Below are 9,314 nucleotides of genomic sequence, written 5' to 3' on the forward strand. Positions count from 1 at the left end.
CGTTGAGCAGCCGGACAATAGCCAACAGCTCGGCTCGCACCGTCGGCCATGACGCCGCATTGATCGGAACATCAGATCGCGTCGGATTCAATCAGCGGCAGATGAAATGAGGCGAGCGGAGGGCGGACGCCACGTTCCCCCTAACGAGACCTGACATCGGTCCGCTCCAGAATCAAATCCACCGGATCCGGTGTGTGTGAGCGCTTCTGTTCTTCGCTGAGGTTTTGGAGGAAAAAGCTGAAGCCACAGGAACAAGCTCAGCTGCGGCCGCAAGAAGTATGTTGCACTCAGCGCAGGAGCCATTAGGTCCAATTAGCAGGGAGCAGCTGTGAGGGACTGCTGGGTAACGCTATTGACCTGAGAGCGGAGGATCCACACCGAAGAGCCCGATATTCCAGCATATCTGAACAGATTAAATCCGGCTTTGCATTTAAATGACCCGCATTTATTTTATGGAGAAATGGATCATTAAGTCATCGCAATAATCACTGAGCAATGATTTGAAAATTTCATATAAGGACCGAGATGGCTCTTTAGCACTCGGGTGTATTTTCACTGCAATAAGGCGTAAATCGGTCGTCACCCACAGTGATATTTGTCAAACGTCTAATCATTCATCTGTCGCGAGATGCAGCTGTCAGCGGAGGGAATTTAGTGTTATTTAACGTGAAAGCAGAAACGTTCAGGCGGCGCTCGCTTCGTCAGACGCCTGTCCCCACATGCTGATAAACGCAGATAAAAAGCACAACAACCGAAGCCAACATTTCCAGGAGAGCTGATGAGGGGATTAGGATATCGCCTTCACGTCTTTGGCTCGTCGCACCGCGGCCGGAAAGACACACCGGGAAAAACATATTTAGCTCTTTCTGTGAAATTATTCCAAACAACACTTAAAGGTCCACAAAAATGATATTGAGCTGTTCTAAACATCCTCCAAGTGGCAACACTGCTGCTTAAAATCAGTGTGAAGCAGAGTTAAATTAGTCTAGCTGTGCTGAAATAAAGAGAAAAGCGTGCTGATCGCACAAGTTTATACTGACAAAGTAATGATAATAAATAAAATCAGCCTTTAAAACTTCAGATGGCTCCAGCAGACACTACAATAAAAGAAAGAAACAATGTAGTGATTAAAATGTCAGAAAAATGCTGAGTAAACAATATCAACAGCTTCAGCAAACATATTTATGACTAACAGCGTTTTGGTTTGATCAAAGTGAGTAAAAGTCAGTATTTTAAAGTGATCACTGCAGAGGCAGGTGTAGCTGGTAATCCTCAGCTCCCCGTCAATGCTATATTTTATTCATTGTAATCTTCATTTTGAGAAGAAACCATGATACAGATCCCAGCAGGCACAATGAGACCTTCAGGAGGGCTTCACCATTTGTTTCAGAGCTGCTCACAAAAATGTGGAAATTTTTAAATTCAATGGAAAATCTATTCATTCATCTTTTAAAGCCATTTTGTCCAATTTGAGGTCACGAGGTGCGGGAGCCGATCTGAGCGGAGTGTGAGTACAGGCAGAGTGCGCCGCAGACAGGCTGGCAGTCCATCACAGACACAAAGAGCTCAATCCAAAATGAACACAGACAGCTGATCTCAGGGAGCTTCTCACACCGGGACACACACTCTGACGACCTCTGGACGCAGATCAAACCACTGACACAGGGTCATGCAGCGACAACGCCAAGAACTGGAAGAGCACAAAGAAAGAAGAGAATCCGGCTCATTCGTTCAGCCTGCTTCACACACACACACCCCAAAAAACACACACTCGGCTAGTAATAGAGCAAGTTAGAAGCATGATTCTTGTGGTTGGCTGCAAGCAGTTGTGATATAAAATCATCTGAGGATGTCCCGATGCCGTCACTCTCTTTGGTTTCCCACTGTGAACGAGCTGCTAGTGTAAAAGATCATGATCAGATACTTAGATTCAATAATTACCCTCAAATGTGTTGCATTATGGGAGGAAGGCAGATTACTCTGATGAAACCAGGGAAATCAGGGACGTTCTCACCACAGAGACAGCATTAAGCATGTTCATGTTTCCAGTCGCCATCATTTTAATGTGAAAAAACCATCTGCGAATTACTTTTCTGGTATTGAGTTTATGAAATACACTTGTGGGTGTAATATTGGATTGAACCATTCAATATCTTTAAACAACTCCACTGTCAACCACATGGACAACTGTGTCTGCAGCAGTCTGCACCAGACGCTGAGCCGAGGTGGAAAATGAATGAAAAGCTCATTATCCAGGGGAGTTTTTGGAGTAAAAAAATAGATAAACATCGAAGTGGTAAAAAATGTGCTGTAGCTTTGTCCTGTGGAAAAAAATAACCTGTTTTTTTAATAAAAAAAAAACAAATCTCTGAGATTGTGCGTTTCACTTGTGAGAGAAAAGTTTGGAGCATGACATGCCTCAAGAATCAGATTCCGGTGTCTATTGGCCCACTCCAATTCGCTTATAGACAAAACAGGAGTGTGGAGGACGCCACTGCCTTTGCCCTAAACTCTGTTTACAAGCACCTGGACAAGGGGCAGTCCCAGGCTAGAATGCTTTTCCTGGACTGTAGCTCGACCTTCAATTCACTGGTTCCTGCAAGGCTGATTGGAAAACTGAGAACTCTTGGACTGTGTGATGCCATTTGCAAATGGATCTTGAACTTTCTGACTTGTAGGCCCTGGAGGGTAAAGATTAATGATTGTGTATCAGATGAACTTATTGTGAACACTGGCTCTCCACAAGGTTGTATATTGAGTCCATTGTTGTATACTTTGTACACATATGACTGCGTTGCTTCACACCCTAGTAATCTGATCATTAAGTATGCTGATGACACAGCTGTTATTGGTCTCATTCATGCCAATGATGACTCAAATTACAGATCAGAGGTGGATAAAATTGTTCGTTGGAGTGAACAAAACAACATGAAATTGAACACTTAAAACTTGTGAGCTTCTCATTGATTTTGGTAAAAATTCTTACAAGCCCATTTTTATCAATGATACTGAAGTGCAAATTGTGGAAAACTGTAAATTATTGGGCGTGACTCTGTCAGATAATCTTAGTTGGCATTCAAACACAACTGCTATTGCTAAAAAATTTCGCCAGCGTCTTTTCTTTTCACGTAAGTTGAAGGCTTTTACTCCTAACAGGCAGATTTTAACAAACTTTTATCGTTGTGCTATCGAGAGTGTCCTAACAGGTGCTATTACAGTGTGGTTTGGAAACGCCACAGCTAAAGAAAAGCGAGCGCTTCACAGTGTGGTCCGCTCGGCCAGCAGGACTGCTGGTGAGGAGCTCCTGGCTCTGGAGGATATTTACAAAAAGAGACTTCTAACTCAGGCATTATCGATAATTAATGACCCATCTAAACACCCGGCCAGTGATTTTTTTTTTTTAACTTCTTCCTTCTGGTCGGAGGTATCGTGCTGTTAAATGCACAACATCACGTCACAGTAGGAGCTTCTTCCCACAGGCTGTGATGTCCTTAAACAATGCTCTTTAATAAGGCAAAAGCACTTTTAGTACTGGGGGCACATCGCTCATACTGATTACTGTTATTTATTATTTTTGTCTCTGACTCTTGTGGTCTAATGTGGCTTGAGTTTTTATCATGCATTGTATGCATGGATGTCTGATGTGTACTGAGAGCTGTTTGCAACCCCATTCCAATGTGGTGTTTTAAATACTGCAAATGGCAAATAAACTGAACTGCATGGAAATCCTGTAGCTCTCTTAGAGGACACGCTCTGCATATCATACAAACTGATCTACTGGTGGTAGGAGTCAAAAGTCACAGAATCCACTTCTTTTTTTTTTTTTTTTTTTTTGCCAGTTCATCAAATACATCTACCTCTCAGATCAAGTGAATAAACTGACCGGCTGCTTGTGGCGCAACTGAAAAAATGTCAGATATGCAGCAAAGTCAGGAGGCTTTATTCTCCGGCGGCTGTGAATGTCTGCTCTGAAGTTTAGGGCAATCCATCCCGCATTGGTGAAATATTTCACTCTGGAGTGAAGTGGCAGAATGATCAACTGGCATTGCTGCGCCTACAGTGTTGCCACAAGCGTTGCTGGAGCCACAGACTGACATCCGGACCGCAAGACTACAGAGAGAAATTTATATGCCCGCGTGGAAACTGGAATATTCAGCACATTTCAAAAAAAAAAAACAAAAAAAACAGTAAATTAATCCAGCGGTCGGTAATCCATCCCCAAACCGGCCCAGCATTAAGGATGACTTGCCAAACGGGGGCCACACTGCGAGCTGGCCCTCGGAGCAGCTCCCGGAGCGAGGCCTGCGGCGCCCGGCTGTAAATAACCAGCATAAACGCGTCGCGAGAGACAACCTGCAGACGCCGGGCCATTTAATGTTAATAGCGAGGCATCGGTTACCAGATTCGAAATGATACCTCGCAGTCGCCACGGCCGTGGATAGTTACCACAGCCGCCGGGAATTTATGGAGTTAGCAAATTGCTTTTCTATCCCCGTTCTCACGGCGTCCGTCCGGCTGGCCGTGGATGATGGAGAGGCGCGGGGAGATGATGGGACGGTCGCCGGGCCGCTTGACTGAGCACACCTGTCCGACGGCCGCGGAGCCGCAGGTGATGGCGCTCCGAGGTGTACAACCACGACTCGTCCGTCTGGGTCTCAGGAGGGAGACACTCGACAGGCCACCGAGATGTTTTCATCCCAGCGGGGCCGGAGGTGTTTGGGTGTGACTGGTGGCACTTTTTTTTTTTTTTTTTACAGCCAGTGGTGGTTAAAACGAGGTTATCTGGAAGGCCGCAGCAAACCGCTCCCAACTGGAATTTAATCTGGCTTTTTTAATAACTAAAGAGGGCCTGTGGTTTACTTTATGGTGCTCATTTGCAATAAAACTTCAATTTAAAAATGCTGAAATTATATTGTTATTCCTTTACAGTGACCTCCTACTTGGAAACAATACAGCTGGAACTGTAAATTTCTGACGTTAGGTAATATCATCAGTTTAACATGCTTACAGGTGTCAATAAAGAGGAAACATCTGATGTGTTTTGGATTATCTATGAAAATATTCTCATGCAAATGCTGCAGTGTTTGTGTGAAAGTGTAAGAGCTGCTTTATGAAAAGGAAAAATTATGAGGTTAAACTGACTAAACAAATCTAATCGGACCAAATAAGACGTGACAGGATTCACTGTATTCTAGCACCAGATTGTACTGGAATTTTAAGAATCCAGAATAACATGACCAAGGATCACATCTAGATGTGTTCATAAGAGAAGCAAAACAAGAATCAAGCCATTGTTCCAGAAGCATCTAAGTGAAAACTAAAAAAAAAAAAAAAATGGTTGTGAGGTTGAATTTGGATGCGGTCCAACATTCTACCTCCATGGGAATCTGCTAACTGCTGCTGTGCTGCAGCGCGGGCCTCGCTCTGCTGGTCACATCATTTCCTGCTGCATCTTCTAGAGACAGTGGTTGGTAGCGGTGCGGTGGGACAACAGTGGGTCTTCTGACAGTGTTAAAAATGGGCAGTTCAGGCGTTCCGCGGTCGTCTGGGAGCCTGCCGCACTGCTTAATTAACGATTTCAAGCCACAATCAAATATATCAGGAAAAACTCACACAGTGCATCGGCGCCTTTCAAGACAGCCGACTAATTAATTACCCCTTGATTAAATTAACTACAGATATATGATCTAGAACTATTCTCAAATGTGTAATTGTGTTTCAGCTGAAGGCACAGATAAACTCAAACTGTCACAACGGAGGAGCATTTTGAACAATCCACGTCCCTCCATGACACCGACGCTAAGCTGCATCCAACTTTGTCTCGATTCTGCCTCAGTTTTGACTTTTTGACAGGATTAGCCGACGACAGCGGCGACTCACCTGACTGTCAATTACAACAGCCTGCTGAAATACGACGACGTGCACGTAGCAGTTCCATCTGTAATGTGACAGACATTTTCAGAGACTTCCCCTTCAGCAAGTGATTAAGATTAAAGTCCTACAAATAAAGCCGCTGAGTAATCCAGCATGTGCGTCTCTCATACTGTCCCTTCTGTTGTTGGACTACTTTCAACCCAAACACTCTATTCTCATTCACTTCCCTTTCCACTTGTTGGTGGTTAGATGCGTGTCTGCCCGTCTCCGTCCACAACCTTGTAGTGTTTTATTGCATTTGTCTGTTCTCTCAACCAACACCGCTCCGTCGTCCGTCCCGTCCTTGCACAATTACACACAGACAGAAAGAAAAAATAAAAGTGCATTTCCAGTGCTGGCAAGGCTGCAGTCTCGAACCATTACAAAGTCTTTCTACGAAATACAAGAGTTAAATGAATCTGTCATCAAGAGGCAGAGAAGAAACCCTGATAACAAACTGCTCATTACAATCAGGTGAAGCAGGGAGATTAAATTACACAGTACAGAGGCTGCATGGTGAGAAATAAAACCCTGGAACTCAGTGAATGGGCCGAAACTTCGAGCACAATTAAATCTTCACAGGATCCAGACATTCATTTCAATTAAGCCAGAGCTGTTTTTCATCCCCTGCAAGATTCAGAAGCAACACATGCCTTCTTTTTGAAGGACGGAGAAGCGCTGTGACACATGCAGTCATGCAGACTCCTGTGGGAATACAGTACCTTACCGCTAATTACACTTATGTAAAGACGAAGGACGGCCTGGAGAAATGTCACCGACGGAAAGCCGTCTCCTAAATTCAGAGAGGAGTTGAGTCACCAAGGCCGGCCCACGGGGAAATATCCACGCTCGCCCTGTGGAGGAGCGGATCGGCGGGGTCGCCACCCGCCCCGATGGAGAGCAAGGTGACATCAGTAGTGTCACCGATGGGGTCGGCTGTGATTAAATCTCAACAGCAGTTCGACTCTGCGAAGCTTCGCCGGGGTCACGGCCTGGGAATCCATCACTGCTTTCCTCAATTCAGAGGAAAAAAATATATATACATGATCATCCTGATTATCCACGACCGGAGCGCCTGACCTGTGATCACCTTTTCATTGTAAATAAAGAAAAATCTTCCGGGTATGAATATGTAATGTCACTTGAGCAGTTGGTAGGTTGCTAATTCTTAACGCTCTGCTAGAGTTACTGAAGACCCCGGGGAGACTTTAACAGAGGATGACATTTTCAGATCACTCTCCTGAATTAAAAGAAGGAGGGGGTAATAGAAAAAAACACGCCCGAGACGATCTTTAACGCAGTTTGCTCCAAACATAATGAATTCCAAAAAAATACATGTTTTGGGATTTATCAGATGTGATGAAGCAAAGCCAGAAAGCAAACCTTGAAAGTGTAAGTATTGCTCTGTGAGATCAACCTTGATGACTCCTAAAATTGTAAAGAGATGTAAAAATAAAAAATAAAAAAAACATTGAAATATCTCAAACGAATTCATCCCAATGAGGAGAGGCTTGAAGCATGGAATGAGAGTAAAAGCTTGTTTGCGATTGAATTTGCTTCTACAGCTCTCATAAATACAGTATGTAAACCCTACAGTTCCACCTAATTGTTTAAATGACATCTTTACACATGTTTTAAATCAGCATTACCATTATTCAAGCAGAGAAACTCAGATAATACGTGTTGACAAACAGCTTCAGAAGGTTTTTTTTTCCATGATGAATAAGTAATGAAACAGCTTAACATTATCAAAGAGGCTTTATAGGCTAATTAGATGGCTACAATTAATATGTGCTGAAATGGTTGTTATATATGATGAATAAATGGATAAATTATAGCCGTATAGACGGTTGACATGATCTAAAATTAATGGCTAACTCATTGAAGTAGAAGAGAGTAATGGAATATCAACGGAAGTGGTTATCGAGACGCAATTAACAGCTGAAAGAAAAGAAATATATGCATGCTGAGACTTCCAACAAACTGACCTAGATATAGACGTCCAATTGTTTGATTCATGCATTTGAATAAAGAAGCACTTCATCTGACCCAGCTGGGACAACAGACCTCAACAAAAAGTAAAATAAAAATAGAAAGGCTTAGAAGATGCACCTCAACATGATCTGCTACAAGTGGCGACGGCACAGGATGCATAAATGATGCTGAAATGGGTTGATGTTGTTTGATTTAATCTATATTCTGCATAATACAGCTGCAGGGGGAGTGTTGCAAAGGCATAACATGAAAGATCACCAGGAGGCATGTAGACGGAGAGAGGCAGTGACAATAGTGCACGCTCGTAATCCTTTTAGAGTCTTCCACAATTATAGCTCGCCATACTGTGCAGAGGAACACTCATTTCTGCCAAATCTGGTTACAGACCGCATCTCATAACACGTCAGCCGCTATACGGACATCATAACATAAGGAGGTCTGCTCATTATTATCCAATATTAGGCTCCAGATGATTTGCTGCAGTCTTCAAGATCAAAAGATCCGCAAGTCTATCATCACATTAAAATCACCCTGCTTCTGTCCGGGCTCTGACGAAAATGATTTCTCTGTGTGCCCACAGGAAGAAGACTGTCTGAAAAATAGTGGAAGTGGTTTGTAAATGAATGCAGATTGATAATGCTGGAAGGTCCTGTGGAACGGCCGGCAGAGGAGGAGGAATTTCTCCGTCAGACTAAATGTCACTTCCAGCCTCCTTTGGGAAGCTTTTTGTTAAACCAAAATGAGCCATCTGAAACTTCCGGGGACTTTCAATTCCATCACAGGCAGAGCAATGAGCAGGCGTCCGAGCACTTTATTATCAAAGAAGACAAATCCAGCTCGGGTCAGAAAAAGAGGGTGAAATTCTTTTGATGTTCAAAGACTTTCTGTTGATTTTGGTCTGATGAATGAAGGTAAAGTAATATTGCAACAGCAGAGACGTGAAATCGTGGCAATATTAAGGGTCATTAGGTCGCTGGATGGTAATGAAACTGCAAAAAAAAGCTGGGAAGAAATCAGGAGGAAAACTTAAATCACAGCAGGACCGTGTTTTATGTACCCAGGATGCTGTTTGTTTTTGCATTTGTATGCAAATATGTGCCGCCACGTCCAGGGAAGCACAGGGGATTACTCTCCTGCCTCCAAATATTTCCCTAAATTATCCCACACCGCGTTGCATCTCGGGGCCCCTCAAAGGAGTGTCGGGGCTTAAGACGCGCGGCGTGTAATTGTAACCATAATTACTCTCGACATCCACGGTTCGAATCCGGCTCAACACCTCGGTGTGCCATCACGCGTCAGTCTGCAGCCGCGCAAACTGATGAGGCAGGAAAGCCCGAGAAAATCAACCCCCCCCTCCTTCTCCTCCTCCTGCGGGGAAGCGACACTTTGCGGGGCAACTTGCGAAT

Source organism: Salarias fasciatus, chromosome 2, assembly GCF_902148845.1.
Source record: "Salarias fasciatus chromosome 2, fSalaFa1.1, whole genome shotgun sequence".
Classification (NCBI taxonomy): domain Eukaryota; kingdom Metazoa; phylum Chordata; class Actinopteri; order Blenniiformes; family Blenniidae; genus Salarias; species Salarias fasciatus.